We start from the raw sequence: 19,842 nt of genomic DNA on the forward strand, positions 1-19,842 counted from the left end.
TGTTGCGCTTCTTACGCACTTTGGTATTTATTTTTACGCTATATTCGTAACCGTGCAGTATTCTCGTGCCAGCTGCTAGCCGAAAAGCAGTCATTCTTGCAGAAATGAACCTAGCGATCGCTGTTACCTCGGTATTTTTTTTTTTTTTTTTTTTGATACTTCTGGAATACCGAACAACTTCGATTTTATATGCAGAATTCAAAAGTAATTGGAAAGAGGGAAAATACAAATTGATTGTAACGAATGAAATCGATCGAAAACATTGAAATTTTCATATCGACGTGTTTGATTTCAACTATGTTTGTCAAATAAACCGACAAATCAAATTTAGAAATTGAATTTCCTTCCTTTCACTTATTTATGATTTACATATTACTTACTTCGAATTTATATTTTCTTCACGTATAATGGTTTAATAAATTTCCAAAAATTTCGATCCTGCATCAATTGTCCGCCCCTGAACCACCGGTGCAATCAAGTTGGTTTGGTCCGGACGGCGCTTCGTGTCCTCTGCCTAGGACACATGTTAGTCATGCTTCTTTGTTACGTCTCTTTTCGCCAGCTTCTGTGTTTCAACGTTCGTACAATCCACGTACCTACCTACATACATCGCCGCGTTTGGACGCGGTCTGCGGAATCGATTGCGTAACGTATAACATATCGCACGGTGTCTCCATTTCATATACATACGGGATCCGGAAGTGATGGAAACCACTGGGTTGATTGCCGCGTTCACAGTTTTGTTCGCAAGTTTTTTTTTTTTTTTTTTTTTTTACAGTTTTTACATTCTTCATATTGCAACGATTACACCATATATGGAAGAGTTTTTGAAATTTACTTTTCAACATCTTTTTTTTTTTTTTCTACAACGATGTTAGACAATTTTTGTGATCAAAAAAAGGTAAAAAATTTAGTACGAATGACTAAATGGTTAAAGCAAACTTGTTTTTTTTTTTTAATATATATTATCGATATTTTTTTGAATCGTAGTAAAAAAATTAAACTCAAGTTTAGTAGTTTACAATATATGTAAGTCGCGAAGCTTTTCTTTTCATTTTTGAATATTTCCACTCAGGGAAGAAGGGAAAAACGGAAAAATTACACATCAACCTTGCACGACCTCTGATTTGTAAAGTTAAAACGATATTATGTATAATTGAAAGTCGAGAACTGTGCAATGAGCAATTTATTATCCAAGTCGCGAAATCGCTTCCCGTGAAATATTCGCTCGCGGTTTTCCGGCGAGTGCGGGGAGGGCGTTTGCAGGATTTATTTACATTTGTTACGTGCCATTTATATGTAACCTCGTAAAACGATGATAATAATAACGAGCGGTTAAGATTACATCCGTCCGCCTCCCAGCTTGTATCGGTCATACCCTATCTCAACACACGCCGCAGAGTGTCAGTCGGCGTTTAAGTTGGCTGCCCTCGCCTAACCCAACTTATATACCGTGTCCAGTGTTCATGGCAATTATGGAATTGCAAAATTCTCAGGAAATTTTCATATCCCATGGAGAAAAACTGGAAATCTCAGAGAATTTCACGTCGTATATGAAATATAATAATTTTTCTTTCAACTTTTAGGCAATGGTCATGAACCACGATCCTGATTTCTTAAAAATTTTACGTGATAGCGAATTCTTACAAATTCGCCTCGCGACGAATTGTGCTCTAGTCGAATATAAAATATTCTTGTTCGTATGAATATTGTATTTTTCATTTATTGAATATACATGAGATCCATCTTCGTGGATAGAAAGTGTCCGTGAAAATAATAATTTATTCTTCTTCTTTCTTTAACTGTTATAATTACATTTTTCCATGATTTTTATCCAAGATGTGCACAAGTTAACTAAGTTTCTTAATTTTTTTTCTGATTGCAGGTAAGATCGAAATGACATTTTGTCTTTTTGCAACCAGTTCGGTATAAGATAATCACTCCCATCATCTTTGCGTATACGACAAAATTTTAATAAAGGTGCGTACAACTGTTATAACTGTGTATTATTATCGGTATACGACGATCTACATGGCTTCAGATTGAATTTAATGGATTTAAAATATATATACTCAATTCGCTGATGGTGGACAACGTTCTTCACTAGGCGAAGTCGTTGAACTATTTCAAATAAATGAAAAAAGAAAGACGGAAATAAAGAAAAAGCATCGAGGAATCCTTCGGACGAACTTTTTTACTTGAAATACCTCGACGACTTTGCTTCCTTGGGTGAATGTCGACGCAGAAGAAGATTCTGCGAGTGATAATACTTAGACGTATTCTTGATTCGATAAAGCACGGAATGAAAAAGAAGATGAAGAAAAAAAAGAAAAGAAACTAAAAGAAAAGAAAAAAAAAAAACGTTCACATCAAGGTTTTACCGTTCTTTACACATAAAGCTCGAAATCGACGCGAGATACGCCTTTCTGCCGCTGAGTTCAATTGAATCTCAATGCTTTCGCAACGCTCGACATGTTTTATATGTATATACGTACATAAATTTAATTTTAGCTGTACACCTACTCGAGGTGAATCTTATTTTCCTTGTGTCACTTCCGTTGCTGAAGAAGAACAGACCGACGATCAAAGTCGTAAAGAATAACGTGATCTATTTTCGTTTCTGTACAAGACTTGTACGTACAAACGTTATACAACGCATACACACACACACACACACACACACACACACACACACACATATTTATATATATATATATATATTTGTTTATTTATTTATATATACGATTACGTGCGATGATCGTGTCAGTGTCTGGCACACACACACACATATCTATATGTATAATTCGAGTTCATTCACAATTTCTTCTCGATCCAGAATTACGCTAATGGGAGTTGAAATATTTTACATTTTTTTCTGTCAATCGTACAAATGTACTTGGATCCTGTCACAGGAATCGTTAGTGTTATAAATAATAAAATTTTATTGAAAAAAAAAAAAAAAAAAAAACTAATAAAACCTAAGCTAAAAATTAATATAATATTGAGTATTTTGCTCCAGCAAAATGGTTTGCTGGAAATGTGAAATAATCGGTGTGTGTGTGTGTGTGTGTTTTTTTTTTCATTTTGTTCATTTCTTTTTTTTTCTTACCATCTTCTCCACCCGAAGTCGAAACAAGTCGCTTTACACTCGGATACGAGAATTGAGATTTCGTTCTTGGGGAGTATACCGAGCATCGCGTTCCTTTTCTTTACAAAAACGACAGAGAATTTTGGGGTAGTCGGTAAAACAGATTCTCTTTTTCACTACATTGCTTTACTGCACGAGTAATAGTTAATTGATTTTTTTTTCTATTCCTTTTTTCTTCTTCTTCCTGTGTTTTTTTTTTTTTTTTTTCTTATTTGCTCCTCACGCGTTGCAAACTCATTCCCCTTCCAGTCTCACAATCGGTATATATAAGGTAAAAATTAGCCCGAGGACTTGGCTACAAAGTTCGCTGGCCGACTGACTAACTTTCAAATATTTAAATGCCTCGAATCGGTTGCCGCAGCGGCGTGAAATAAGAAGTGTTGATATCCATATGTCAGAAGAGAGGGAGACGAGAAATGACAGAACGGGGAAAACTATATGGGTAGTATGTATGGTCGACGCGAAGAATTTAATTTCATTGTCATCAGATAAAGTCGCCCCCCACCCTTTGTGTAAGGTAGATTCTAGGCTGTTCATAGTTTTACGAGCCACTGTGGAAAATTTGATAATGTTGGTAATATTCTTGGGTAGAAAAATGGAAATGAATCAGTGTTGTATGGAATTTAATTATTCAGTTATTATTTACTCGATGTGTTATTAACGCGTGATTGATGATTGATTCCGTATTATCTAGGTTTTTAATTCATTGTTTCCGTAATCAAGGATTCGTCGTTCTCAAGATTTGATACATAACTATACTGACGAGGTGGTTGATAAAATTACTTGGATAATATACGTAACATATATATATATATATATATATGTATATTGATATATTTATATATTTTAGTAAGAAGATGAATTTTTCCTTGAAAATCTGTCCCGTTCATACGAACCCAATGATTATCACGTATATATATATAACCGTGACGTTAGAAATCGGGGAATAACGTGATGAAAAATGATTAATGTTGTACCGTAGAGATGATATATATATATAATATAATTTGGATGACCCATTAATTTTTGACAATAAATTATACGGAGGTTTGCTGATCCATACCTCTCATAGTCATCCATATATATCGCATGTCGTGTACACACACATGCACACATATATGCGTGTGTATGTACGCATGTATAATATTATTGGCGAGAGACTTATACTCTATGTATATACAGATATATATATATATATATATATATATAGGTATAACGGAGAGATAGACATCTCTGTGTGTAGACGAGGTTTATTAGATTTTATATTATCATCACACAACTATAGCAGGAATGCTTACGATGTGAATCATCCCGAGTATTATATATATATATACACATACGAGCAGACCGTCTAACGTACGTTGGTACGTACTTTTCGACTCGTTTACACGCACATATTCACCAATGCCAGTGTGATACGTGGATTTGTAATACGGGGTGGGGGTGACTTGCTTAAGTGTGAGTGGCGAGCGCGTGACGCGGCATTGAACAATGCGTAAAAATATTTTTGTACATCACATCCAGTTTGATCAATTATTATTAAACTGGCTACTGTTACACATAATATAGACCAAGGCTGCAGCTTGGCTTCGTTTGTGTTTGTCGTCGCGTCAGCCTGTCACCAGTGCTTTTTTTTAAAGCTTCTCCTTTCCGTTAGGATTATATATATATATATATATATATATATATATATATATATATATATATTTATTTATTTTACATTATACATATAGTAGCGTATAAGATAATCACCGTAGCTGCTGTAGCTCGAAGATGTGCGTAAGAATATGAAGATAAATTAAGTAATAATAAGCAGATAACTCGTGGTAATTAAATTATCCCTTCAGTATTTCGACGAATATTCGATAATTATATTTGGATATTTATTGTATAGCTACCCTAAATCTTTCGGCGGTTTTATGCAACCTTCGCGTTATTTCTCGTTTTAACAATAAATTATCGTTTTATTGACAAGCACGATTCACGCTGTAGTTGGATCGTTTGACGATTAGAGAGTAATTAATTATTATTCTCTGTACGTTACGTTACGCCTGCTGATTCATGTTGTCGTGCTGCAATTTTATCCGAAACACCGACGCGGTGCAGAGACATATCATCAATAAATTATAACAGTAATCGACAGCTCCGCGGTTTTTTCTTTTTCCATTTTTTTTCGTTAATTTTTCTATTTTTTTTTTTTTTCTTTCCACCTTTGGATTACACATTACAAACGCACGTGTATTATCTTTTCGTTAAATTGCACGTATGCCTTCATGCATTTTATATATTATATATATATATATATATATATATTCACCGTTGAGCAGCCTTTTTGCCGCGTGATTGCAGATAAAACGGGATTATATAAAAATTGTATAAATAACTATACGAAGATTGCATTTAATAAATGATATTTTCATCTGGAAATTACAGTAACTATAAAAATTATAGTATACTACAAAAACTATAAATATCGGTATGGTTCAGATAATCGGTTTCAAATTTTGCAGAAATTTTTAGAACGCAATTGAGGACGATCTGTATTTAATTTTCATTGACCCAGAACGGTTTTGATGTACACAATTAATCATATATAGCTAATTATGTGAGTAAATAAATGTTTATAATTAAATATCGATATGAGGTATTGAAATGAACGTGCTAACATAATTGTGTCGATAATAATCACCACGAGAATATAATAGTACGTTTGTCAATAATCGTCATGTGTACCGTAGTATCTATATATACGTATATACCTTAGGGTGCTTCATTTAAAATGAACATTTTTTTTTTTCGCTGACACATAAAAATTTTGTTCCTTTTGTCGAAAAAAGAATTCCCTGAAAATTTGAGCCCTTAATTTTAATTTTGAGTGGTTCCTTTCGATCGATGTATATATCCCTTATTTAAATAACATGTAATTCATGATTTTTCTAATTTAAATTAACATAGCTCCGTTTGATTTCATGGTATTTCATTGCGATTAGTCAAAATTTGTAGTATATTAGTGACTCTTTGAAAGTACCCACCAACATTTTTTTTGTACTTGAACCCGTCTCATCGGTGTCGGTCTCGAAAGTCTAATTTTCTTAAAAATTGTTATATTTTCGTACATGTTATTTAAATGGGAAATATACATCGATCGAAAGGAACTACTTAAAATTAAAATTAAGGGCTCAAATTTTCAGGGAATTCTTTTTTCGATAAAAGGAACAAAATTCTTATGTGTCAGCGAAAAAAAAAAAATGTTCGTTTCAAATGAAGCACCTTAATATACCTATATAATTTTCGCGAAATATTTCACGTTGCGCTGCAGTTTCGTGGTAATTATTTATTTTCCGTTATGACACTTATGATATATATATAACAAAGAGAGATAGACAAATAGATAGGTGGATAGATAGATAAAAACGTTTCTTTGTCCCCCTCAGACGGTATATAAAAATATATGTAAACATAAAATGTGTATAGGTATAAATAAAATACAATAAAAGCGATAGCAAAATTCAAACTAAAGACAGTAAAGAATGAAAAAAGAAGAGAGATAAAAATAGATAAAAACAAATAGAACTAGGTTAGAAAATGAATAAATAAATAAATAAGTAAATAAAGAAAAATCTAAGTGTGAGGTGGGGGGGATGAAGAAACGGTCAACCGAACGATCTATATCGATGCGATAAGATGTTTCCGTGGACCTCGGCCCGTTTTCTCTATGCGTACTACACGTATTTGTTATGATATACATACAAGTGTTATTATTTATATATATATAAATATGTATGTATATAGATGTATGTGTGTTTATCAGTATGCGAGGGACGTGTGAGAACGCGATCAGCACTTGATACTCGACGGGCCACCATGCGTCACGGATTATAATATCGCGCAGGGCCAAAGACGAGGAGGAGGAAGAGGAGGACGCGTTGAAGAATCCGGGCAAACAACAGCAATTAAATATCTGACCTCGAGAGTAAAAGAGAAATAAGAAAAATATGGTGGAGACGTGGCGTGGTTATAGGCAAAGAAATCGGGATAGAGAGAGGGATAGGGAGAGGGATAAAAAAACAACACTAAAAACAAGCGTGTGTATGTATATATATATATATATATATGTTATGTTTTATATTTGCATGGGTTAGCTGCTGGTGGCTTAAGCATGAAATCGCGGAACATACGCGGGCTGGCAAGCAACGATGCTGTCAAAGTGAAAAGAATTCACGCCAGTTATTGTGTCACTTGGTTCCTTCTACAGTGAAATTATACCTTAGCGTTGTCTTCCTGCCTCCGATGATCGATTTCATTCGATCCAACGTTGTTTGTTTTATGTATTTACGCATACGCATTTATACATATGTATGCATCTACGTTTTATGTCTTTAATATATTGTTGTTACGTGGCATTTCTCGACGAGATCTATCAGTACAAGACATGAAACGTTTTTCCGGGACGGGGTTGAAGTTCCGAATTTGGAAAGATCGGAAAGCACCTAATTCAGAATTTTTTATTCGGTGGCGGAACTTGAAGTTAAGAAATCAAATTTTTACGGAATATTAAAGTTTTGAATTGTCGGCAAACCGACGCGATGGCTCAAAGTTCCGGAATTTAAGATTCCGAAAATTCAAGTCACCACAGAGCTAAGTTCTGCAAAGTGAAGTTCTGATGCAGTAAAATTTCGGAAAAATAAAGTTTCGATAGAATAAAATTCCGAAAATTAAAATATACTCGCGCAGTCGAGTTTACTCAACGAGTAGGTGTCTAAAAATGAGAAAAAGTGGAAATCAGAATGATCAGGATTCCGAAGGTGAAAATATCGAAGATCCAAAACAAAGAGAACAAGTGGTGAAATTTTAGCAAGCCAGAAATTCACGGAATTGAAAATCTTGAATCTAGATATTCCGTGGCAAAAGCGGTTTTTTTAAAAAACCTCTTCCTTCCTATACCTCGTTTTTGCTTCGCGTTTTCTTATTTGTTTTTTTGTTGTTTTTTTTTTCATACTCCGCCAGTTTATACCGTTGGGCGACGACGACCTCGCACACATACATATACGCTTCTCCGAACTTGTCGGCTATCGGTTTTTCAAGGTGCGGGTTATCGCCCCGACGACGACCAAACAGCTGCCGCTGAATAATGAATCCTTATTCTCTGAAACGTACAAGGTAGGCATATGCCGACGTATCTATACCTCGAGTGGACGCATGCCTCGAGCCAGCTTCCGCTATAACACCGGAAGTCTTATCTCAAACTTTCCTTCTCTCTTTCTCCTATCCCAACAATTTCAACCGCAACAAGTTTGGCCCTGCAATTTTCATCGCGAAAGATAGAGGTATCGTGAAAGTTGGCAATTTTTATTGTGCACGGATTATTTTTGTTCTCTTTGATTGTTCCTCGCTTCGACGTATGGGACACGTGATGTAATGACTGTCGATCGCAACAGCAATTCCTTAATTGCAAAAAATATTCATACGAAGTACTTTTTTTTTTTTTTTTCTTTTATTGTGCAATACGTTTTTTCATTCTCGAATCATGCAGTTCAAGTTCTCTGCGACTCGTACGTATGTGGAGAATCTCTGCGTCCAAGTGATAATCTTACCACCATGTAGCATATGGGAATATACGTATATGTACATATATATATATATATATATATATATATGTACACACACGTGTATTATACAGCTGGAAGTGGAGACAGCGCATAGCAGGGATGGCCAGACGTCTCGAGTCGCAGGTATCAAATCGTGAATCTTAATTCCTGCTTTTGGTTCAAGTTCTCCACGTGTTACAGAGATGAGCCAGCGTAGCAGCCGACGATGCCGGGGATATCGTTTAACACGTCTGTGGTGTCTAGACTCTGGCCGACGGCGAGATATCCATCAAAGCTGCATGATGAAGAAATTTCACGATTCCGTGCTGCAGGCTTGTGTATGTGTTGTATGTGTGTTGTTCGCGTGGTTCATATAACCAGACACGTCCGCTGGTGGTCTCCTTAGTTTTCAATTCTCGCGCAAACCAATTGTAATATTATACACCATCTAGCGGCCTTCCTCATGCCTTTTCTTACTTCTCTCCTTTCTCCGTATGTATATTGTTGAAACACTCGATATCTCCAAGTTATTGGAAAATGGCGGGAAAATATCGAATAAACAAACTATATGTAAATAGTAGTCTCTCTCTCTCTCTTTCTCTTTCTTTTCTTGACGTTTGATAAAAACGCAAAACGTCAAGTTTTTCACAGGAACGTATATCTGTTGATTGAAATCTTTAGCCACGACTCTATACTTTTGTCTTACGTCTCGTTTCAATCACTCACTTCAATGATCAACGCTGTTGACTTTTATTTTTGTCTTTAACGCGGATTGCTTATCTGACAATGGGCAGTAACTGTGATAATACATGACACAGAATTGTCACGATATTATACCTTCGTATATGCAACGATACGTGGCGTAGCGACGATTAATTTTGGAAACTGATTCAAGTATGTGAATCGAGACGATGCGTGGTTTTAATGGCGATAACGCTTTTCTCCTATACACCTAAACATTGGCGATAACGTATTTCGTGTGTGTGTGTGTGTGTGTGCGATGACCCTGTCAGCTTGCATACTCGGGTAGAAATTGACAGCGATTAGGCTAGAGAAGGATTTTCATAACCTTATTACCATCTCGTATTGTAAAAATACTAGCGAATAATATGTACAGTATTCGCATTTCATTGCCTATATTATTTTTCATGAAATTCCTGCAGCTCCTCGGATCCCTCAATCATTTCATTTTATATTTCAATCTCCATCGGATTCATGATACTTTATATACAATTTTTTTCCTCGCATCTCATTATCATGTTTTACATGTAAACGATATGGTGCAGAATAACGGAATTGTCGGTATTCCGCGTGAAAGTTGTTTGAGAGTTTAAATTCCGATGTTGATGGGAGTAAAAAAAAATTCTCGCCAACCCCCCACCCCTAAAAATTTTTCGGAAATGATTATCGCAATCTCACGTCTCTGTAACGTAAATGTAATTAATCATGCACTTGCGATTATCTTTATTTGACAAATAGCGTTGTTTGAGTAATATTTCTGTGGTTTTATTTTTTGTTTTGTTTTTCTTTCCTTTTGTATTATTATTCTTATTACTTCGTCCGAACTATATTTCATGCTTCGTCGTACGACTTTGAGATTAAACGATAAACGTGCGTCTGGATCGTACGCATCGCGTAGTACAACACTTGTACCAATTTACACAAGTTTCACACCTACGGAATATACGCGGAAGAAGCATAAATAGAAACTTGTACTTCGGGAGCACACAAGCTCTGCATCGGTCGAATCGAAAAACGGTCGTTGATCGGTAGCTTCTGTAGCAATTGGCAGCCCAGCAACAGTCAGCGAACTTTTATAATAAGAAGAGCTTATTTTCCCACGCAAAGAATGTCCTCCTCCTCGTTCGCGATATCGCCTCTCTTCCTCTCTTCCTCTCTTCCTCTCTTCCTCTCTTCCTACGTAGGTATAGCAATATAGGTATATATATGTATATATATATGTGCGTATGTTTCTCGTTGCGCGTGTAATATATGCAATGCCAGTTAACAACTCCATCCTCTGTATAGTAGCGCAATGTCAACCACTCGGCATCTTCCGTCCCCCCCTCCCCCCCCCCCCCCCCCCGCCCCTCCTCCTACAGGCTTCGAAATTCTTTCTCACAGTCATTGGTCCATGGATCTCGTCTGGCTGTCCCATTATACCTATACGTAACGAGAAAACATCCATTATACATATAATAGGTATACTATACGTGTATATGTGTACGTACGTATAAAGCAGAATGAATTAATTTATTCTCTGCCTCCCCCCTCTCCTTCCCCCTCTCTATCTCTCTCCTTCCTTCATTCATTCATTCATTCATTCATTCTTGACTATCCTCCATCTTATTTTCGTCTAATCGCGGATTTCCCAAGAATCGCGGATCGTTTGGTGAAATCGCGATCGTGACTAGGCGTAAAAAATTCGTTTCACTCGGCCGGAGTAACATTGTGTGGTGATCGCGACGGTGTCGCGCCACCGTGCATGGTTTGTTATACCCAAGTTTGTATCATCGAGGTAACGAGGAAGTTGAAAAACAAGTGACAACCTTCGGGATTACGTCACACGAGCCTGGTCTCCCTCCCGCGGTCCAGCCGGCCGACGAGTTGTTTGCGTCCAATTATGGAAATGATAAATTATTCGTATTTAGGTACCTGTCTGCCTGCCTCTGCCCCCCCCCCCCTCCCTCCCCCACCATCCTCTCCCTCCCTCCTCGTCATTCTCTCGCTTGCTTGTCTTATGCCTACGATTATATCAGGCTATCATCGTGCCGAATGTCTGCGCCGGTGAGGAGACGTGTTTTGCGCTATTTTTTTTTTTCATCATTTATTTATTTATTTAAAAAAATTTATTTTCTCCCATTCCACCTTTTCCCGTTTTATTTTCACTATTTTTTGCCTCATTTTCAACTTATTCTAATATTTCACTTCTGTGTCTCCTTTAACCGTAAATGCGTCTGGCGTTTGTTTGTTTTTACAGTACTTAACTATCAGCTGCGACGGGGACTTTTGTTGTAGTCTTTTACACACTTTGTATACATATGTAACTGTGTTGATGATAATGACGACTACGAGACGCCTACACCGGGTCACGAATGGAAAAACGATGAGTAGACGAGATAGATAACGCGAACACAATCTAATTCCCTTGCACAACTTTCCTGCCTGCTGGTGGATGATGTAATTTGAAATTGTCGAAACCGATTTTCAGAACGTTGCTCAAGACAAAGGATATAGAAAAAGAAAGCAATCTTTACGAACATGAAAATACTGCACGACAAGAAAATTGATCCACAAGGATTACAGATATTTGAAAGGATGGAGGGAGAAAAATAATAATAATAATAATAATAAATATTATTATCTTCGTTATTTATCTAACTCAACTACACACTTAGCAATTTCCGGTGATAAAACAAAATTTCTCCGCAACGACACTCGGGATGAGATCCTGAACGTCGTCTGTAACATTCCGCGCGTGTTCGCGAATCCATCCATCCATCCATCCATCCATCCATCCATACACGTTATGGGTTACCTATGCCGCCTATAGAGTTTAACTTGTATAATATCGTGAAATGATGCCATGAGCCGACCCTCGAAGCGGTGCACACGTGTAATCGTCGACTCGGCGATTTCGGGCGGCCAGGTAGGCTGGAGAGAATGTTTCTCGTGAAAGAGCACACTCGGGCCAATCGATGTGACTCCGAATGTCGTCCCGCCGCCGCCGCCTTTGCCAGGAAGGTAAGTGAGTGAGTGCGTGCGTGCCACCTCTATTCGACCAGATATTTCCCGTGTGAAGTTGGCTGAAATGATAGATATACTTGTCTTTTTTTAACATTCATCATTTCGTTTTATTAATTTTTACCGTTAGTCAATCTCGACCAGTTTCTCGTCTTGCCGGAGCAGATAGTCTCGGTAATTCCTGTCCTTGGTGTTCGTGAGACTGATCGGCTGCGGACACTCTTCCAACAGGTTTAAAATGTCAGCTGTTGGCAAGGTCGTGTGAATGTTTCTCCTACACACTCGTAGGTATGCAGTGTTGCTCAAGTTACAGTTGCGGACACGTATTTCGTCGTTCCTTGATCGATGCACGCAATCCGTTTAATTTCCTCGCAAATTTGTCTACAGTTTTTTTCCTGATCTCGCGTGTCAACGAAAACCCAGACAAATTCCTTCCTTCCTTCCTTCCTTCCTGGAAATGAGCGTAAGAAGCAACTTTGCGTTGCTGGAGCAACGTTTGCAGGAATATAGTTGAAGGGTACCGAAGACGAAACGTCAATGCTTAAAATACTGCTGCAGGCATCGAAGGAATTTCTAGTTCGCATTGCCTCGGTACTTGGTTCAAATTTTCATTTCCTAAAATATTATCATATTTCCACGACGTTCGCACGTTGAAAAACTGGGCTACGACACGCAATACGACATTATAGCTAGGTTCCGTCTTATCAGGGAATCAAACTTTGAATGGCCTTTTCAAGTGCTCGATTTTTAATGATTGGCGCGATTTTCATTACATCCAAACGACGATGAATAGCATCGATTATGTGTGTACACCACGACGTCTATATCTATGGACATATTACAACCTTATACAGTCTATGTTTATTATTGTCTACTTGTCTAATCATTTCTCTTCAGCCTTGATCCGCGGCTGTTGACGATCTGGAAACGCTCGCGGCCTTGACGGTATCTCAAATTCGTCGTACGTCTAATACAGGTATATGTTGCTATATTAATATTCGTACGTACGTGCGTGCTTTATTCCTCTATCATACGTATAACCTACACCCAGATGCGGCATGTGATGCGTCTATTGCCCTGATATATATATATTAGGGTGGCCCAAAAAAACCGACTATTTTTTTTTTTTAGTCTCGTGTGACACAATGTTTGTTTTTGATGTCTTAAAAGCCCACTCCAAAGAACGGTTCAAGAAAAAAATTTTAAGAGGTCGCTCCGCATTTTTTAAAACGTCAGAAATCGTCAAAAATCGATTTTTTTTTTCAATTTTTCTTCTCGTTACGGTATAATTTTATAGACAAAAAAAAAAAAAGTTTCCGAAAGTTTCAGTTCAGAATTTGAATTTTGAAAGGTCGCTCATAATTTTTTTTCAATTTTTTGGTGCATTTCTTTAGATCTTTTCGAGCGACCTTTTAATATTCATATTAAAATTTCATAAATTTTTTTTCTTTAATTTAGTAAGAAATAATCGATAACAATACACCACGACATGAATTAAAAATCAAACAAAATACTGAAAATATAATTTTTTTAATTCAATTTTTTGACGATTTTTGACATTTGAAAAAATTTGGAGCCACCTCTTAAAATTTTTTTTTTTTTTGAGCTGTCCTTTGGAGTGCGCTCTTAAAACATCAAAAACTAACATTTTGTCACACGAGACTCAATAAAAAAAAAATAGTCGTTTTTTTTTGCGCCACCCTAATAATATATATATATATATATATATATTATTGACGTTGTTATTCCATCGGCGTATATCACGAACTCGGGTTATCTATCTCTCTATACCTGTATATTACGAATGTACCTATAAATACCGCGTGCGCATTCAAATTCATACGAGTGACTTGTATTTATTCGCATGTATTGTCTTACTTCCGAACGATCGTTTTGCGCCGAGGCGAAGGAGAATCGCCGCTCCGATTAAACACGCATCCAACATTGATCGGTCTTTGCCTCTTCCTTGAACTTATCATCGAACGATCGGTTATTATTAGTATACCTATACATTCGAATTCGCGGATAACCAGGATGTCCGGCGTTTGATGAAGAGAATCTCGAATAATACAGAAACAACAACGTTTCATTTGAGATCTATTTGTGTAATAATTGATCCGATTTCACTTGTTATCACGTCTACAATTGACTCGTTTAAAATGAATTTAAACTCTTTGCGAATAAATATATATATATTGTATACCGAGATTTTGCTCGACGGTCGTGGTTATTCATCCGGTCTAATCATCCGTAACTCGATACGATATTATGTTGGTATACGATGAAATTTTCCTTTTCTTCGACTTCGCGGTTTTATTTCACATGTCTTCCGTTGGTTTATATTTTATACTTTTCTTTTTTTATTACGGGAAAATAGTTGGCTGTCCTTCGAAGAGAATCGTTATTACGGTGGAACGTCATTCGCGTCAACCGGAAGTACACACGATTATGCAATGCGAATGACCACCAACCGCCTTCTTGTCTTTCTCTTCTCCGTCCTTTATTCAACACCGTCTTTATCATTTCCGCAACCGCAGAGATGACGTGTTGTTCATTTGGATTTGCAGTAAATACGCTTTATCGCGGAAGTTGAGTAACAAAACCCTTTTTGTTGTCATAGGTTTTACACCATGTTTCGTTGGTACGACGCATTTTCAACTTGCGTGAGTTTTTATACGTGTACAGATATTAAATCGGCAGCAAATTATTTGTAAAACGAAAGAAAGGGAATAAAGGGTTTAAGCCAATTTTACCATTCAAACGTGTATTGAACCTGTTCGAAAGGCTCGTAAGCTCCGGAAAGTTTAAACTTTATATATCTATACCACACTAATTCGAAAATAATTCAACACACATTCGTCTTTGTGTGTTAGAAATCGACGGGAATCCATCGGCTGCGGGATTTAGAAATAAAATTAGTCATTCTGTCATTGTATAGCGGCAGTAGTAAAAACCTAGATAATTCGTTTTGGGTATCACCGTGGCTGAGGGCTTATACGTGCCGTGAGTGAGGATCGAGAGTCGAGATCAAGCGGAGAGTGGAAACATGCCGTAGTTACACAGACGAGCGGCAAACGTGCGTCTGTCTCTTACTTGTTGATATTAATTGCCAGCTGTCACCCAGGATTGGATCCCTGTTCCTATATTTCCTCGATGAGTTTCTTCTCTTCGCTCTTCATTGTCAGTCATCTTGTCTCAGTCGGACTATACTCGAACGCAATTTATATTAGTTCATTGTTGGCAGAAGGTGGTAGATTTTTTTTTCATTTTTTTTTTTTTTTCGAATAATTGCGATTACGTTTCGATGCCTATAGTCAATCCCCCTACGTATGTGTATCACCGATGGTTTAACGCTGTAGGCTCCGTCCGATTAGTTGTTTCTTCTTCAATTCGCCTTGTACAAGATGTTATTGCACAAGTATGATAAGGTAACCGCGATAGTCGCTGAACCTAGTCACTACAGAACGTAATTCGAGCGTATCTTCGCAGTTGGTACATAAACAGGTATAGCGATTAAGTCGACTCGATGCCGTATAAGCAGATCTGACTCATGACACCCAAGGATTCCAGTTCGCACCAGCTGAAGGCATACCGATTCCCTCGCAGAAGTTGTCCGGTTAATCTTACGCTTATTATACATATATAGGCAGCTATTCTTGTTGAAGAAATTAATTCTTGAAAAATTTCTGGAAAATTACACGAGCCGTCAGTATTCACTATAATCACGATGACGTTTCACGTTAACGTACGGTATGTGTGAAATTTAGTTGCCGGAATGACGTAATACTGCACGATGCACGAATCGTCGTACTATACGCGGTCTTTAGGACGTCTAGTTTTTTATTAGAAATCCCTTTCTCTAAAAATTTAAAAGTTAAAATGAAGAGTGAAGACTAGATCTCGCTATTACTCTTGCTACCACACGACGGAATGACAAACCTCGAGACTGGCTCGTACGTAACTTATCGTTAGCCTAGGTCTGTTCTCCAAATAGTCAGTATAGCCTATATGGTTTAATATTGTCCTACAACAGTCCAATTATCGTTCAGACGAATACAAAAAGCGTAAAAAAGTAGAAAACAAGGTGGCTTAGCAGGGCAGACGGAGGCTCGCTCTCATTGTCAGTTTCAATCACGGTGCACCATGCAACTCGTCGGTTCGTATTACTCTTTCCCCATCGAGTCCCCCCTTCCTCGGATGTCCTTCCCTTCTGGCTTCTGCAGAGTTCCGCTGCTCCAGACCAGCTCGAATATACGGTCCTCGTGTCATTTTACCACTCGAGCTCTCTTCGTATGATATATCCATACGTACACCTATGCACATGGTGTAGACATGTGTATCATACGAGTATAGCATCGGGTTCGTTCCGGCTCTTCGCGTTCGAGCCTACCTCAACCCTTTTACACCTACATGGATTGCACTTGAGTTGGCTGCTGCTGCTGCTGCTGCAGCCGGCACGACTTGCCGCACGTAAATGCTTGATGCGCGAATACGTCGAGTCTACGTCGAGTCTGAACTTCAGGACCAACGTCGTTGCAGTCGTCAGAGTCGTCGGGGACCCCTCAACGTGCGCCGTGTTGTCCAATCGGGAACCCGTAATAGGTGTGTTCGCTGACGCAACGCCCTGACGGAACAAATTTGAAAATTTATTCCACGAAGGAGTGGAATTTATGCAATTTTGCAGTTATATTGCAGGGCGGATGTAAAGTCGATCGGGAGGCTAAGAATGATAAAAAAAATTATCGATTTTCGATCAAGTCGATCGTTTTTTCTCTCGATTAATCGAGTTGAATCAATTATTTTTCAAACTCGATTAATAAACACAATATCGACTTATGTGATTTGAAGTATCAAATATTATCATTGACTTACTTACCAAGTGTGTATTTTGTTTTCAATAGCATGGTAAAAAAAAAAAAAAAAATAACTAAATAATTGGTTAATCGATTAATTTTTATCGATACAATCGAGTCGTGTTCGATTATTTTTTTGGATTCTTGCTACTGGCCGTGTGAAGGTATTTTGACGAAAAATAATTCTCCTAGCAGTTCAATGAATCACATAAGTCACAACTGTATGACATTAATAAATGTATATTTAATAGTTTATCCGGAGCTTAGACGTCGGTGATTTTTATACTTACCGCCGTGATTCCAGTGCTAATCGGTAAATACTTCGTACACTTATAATTTCAATAAAACCATAGCAAACAAACCGCTCAGCCAGCCTGCCATAAATGCGAGACTCATCTTAATTCTCACCGCTAATATAGCGTTATGGGTATGGTTGATGCGTGTGTAAGTGTGTATATGTCTGCTTATTTATGATACGTATATGTAACGGAGGTACGTTTGAATCTTATTCATTTCTTCCTTTTATTTCATTTAATCGTTCGTTCGTTTTTTTTTTCTCTCTCTCTCTCTCTCCGCTGTTGCCATGCGGTATAGGCCAGGCTATTACAATTGCGTGGAAAATTTAAGCGTCGAATTTCGCGAACCGGTGTTTAAATTTCAACCTTTTACGAGGCATTGTGCGCGGCCAGTCCTCAGACATATTCAAGATAACGCAAATGTTGTAATATATTCGTGTGTGTGTGTGTATACACCTATACCTACTTACGACTATAAAGTACTGCTACCTGCATGGCTTCAACTCCAAATGCATGGTATCGTCACACGAAGCTGTATTATATATAGCTTTGATCATCCGCCCACCATTGCAATATCCGCAACATCTCAACGGGCAACGAAAATACGTAATTCGACGTTTCAGTTTCAAACGAGCGCGCACGTTTGAAAATTGTACTTTTCGTAAAACTTGTGTGTGTGTGTGTGGGTATGTGTGTCTATCTGTGACGTACGAAAAACAAAGTTTAATGTCGGTTTTTCCCGACAGCTTATACCGTATATACATATATGCAGAGTTCGACGATGTATAAATGATACAAGATATGACGCAATCATATATTTCTTCGTCATTGGTCCTGTTTAGAACTTTTTTTTTCGCGGTAGGTATATCGGATTCAAGGAAGATATCAGAAATAATACAAGTTGCATATAGAAAATTATAATATTGAAATACAACGTTGTACGTATAATATTTTCTTCAATTTTACTCTCGTTACTACACTTAATATTTTCATTTTCGCTGGGATTAGAAAATCGTGATGCGTGAAAAGAGATGGTGATTATTATAATGTGATTATGATAATGTGGCACGATTATCATAATATAATGTTATTAAATTAATGAAATTTTTAACAACAACTAATTCAGACCTTAGTCTTAACAATTATTTGTTGTTACATGAAAAGGAAAGGAAGGAAAAAAAATAATTGTTGTTAAAAATAGGGTAACGACGCTAAAGAATAAACAAAATAGATACCCAAATACACAATCAAAAAGTGTTTAATGTGTAAGAATAATATTATACACCTACAGTATATTATGCCTGTAGGCGGTATAATTGGGAAACGTAATTCGTTCAACTTATTGTTAATTCTGCTTTATACTTACTTTATTATTTTTACTTCTATCCTGGTTGGAAAATATGCCTCCAATTTTCCCTCGAATTGGATTATTATTGAATGGTCCGCACATTCAAATGGGATGGCCGGTCGGGGAGCAAATGGGGGGGGGGGGGGAGGGGACCACCAATTTAAGAACGAACTGCTCCTGTCTCGTAACTGATGTAGTAAGTACATCTATGTATATATATATCTACATGTAATAGGTGTATACATACGACCGAGCCGCCACCTTGATTCAACCTCTGAGCTTGCTTTCGTCAAACATAAAAGCGGGCGGGGCGGAAAAGGAGGGGAAGGGAAGGGAAGTGAAGGGTGGTGGATGGAAAGTCGACGCCGGCGAAATACAGAGGCAAGGGGTGGAGGCGGGTCTCTCGGTGGCGGCGTCGACGGCGACGCAACTGCTGACGAATGTAGCGTCTGGCGCAGTAGAGTGCGAAAAAAGTTTGACCTTCGTCTGCAGTGCGACGACGTGATTCTGGGAACTGTTGCGTCTGATTGACGAATTTAGATTAATTCTTCAGAAGCTACGCCAATGCAGCTACTGTAACTACTGTAACTAACTGTTAGAATAATATGCGAGATGCAAATTCCTGCAGTTAAACGAAAGTTAAAAGCCGTAGTCTGACGACGAGTAATTGACTTTATCCAGTTGGTGACGTGGGGGGGGATATCGATTGATGAAAAATTGTTGGTGTATTTTTTGATATGCAGCATAACTTTGTAGATTATAAGGCGAACAAAGGAATCAGCTGCGCGTATCAATGAAGCAGTAGACTTACGCTTCGTAAAGCTCATTTTGTAATCTTCATCCATCATCACCGCGTTGATTTATT

At 37.6% G+C, this 19,842-nt stretch overlaps 1 protein-coding gene and 1 long non-coding RNA gene across 2 annotated transcripts in view; one reads left to right on the forward strand and one right to left on the reverse strand.

The window, feature by feature from the left end:
* The window catches only part of LOC124406122 (circadian locomoter output cycles protein kaput-like), a 52,841-nt gene that overhangs the window by 10,957 nt on the left and 22,042 nt on the right, over positions 1 to 19,842 (forward strand). The gene's annotated exons all lie outside the window — the stretch shown is intronic.
* LOC124406123 overlaps positions 9,238 to 19,842 on the reverse strand; it is a 32,862-nt gene continuing 22,257 nt past the window's right edge. The window contains exons 3-4 of the long non-coding RNA XR_006929162.1: positions 19,182 to 19,199; positions 9,238 to 9,248 (exon numbers count right to left, since the gene is read on the reverse strand). This is a non-coding gene — a long non-coding RNA (uncharacterized LOC124406123). The remainder of the gene's footprint in view (positions 9,249 to 19,181; positions 19,200 to 19,842) is intronic.

Source organism: Diprion similis, chromosome 4 (assembly GCF_021155765.1).
Source record: "Diprion similis isolate iyDipSimi1 chromosome 4, iyDipSimi1.1, whole genome shotgun sequence".
Classification (NCBI taxonomy): domain Eukaryota; kingdom Metazoa; phylum Arthropoda; class Insecta; order Hymenoptera; family Diprionidae; genus Diprion; species Diprion similis.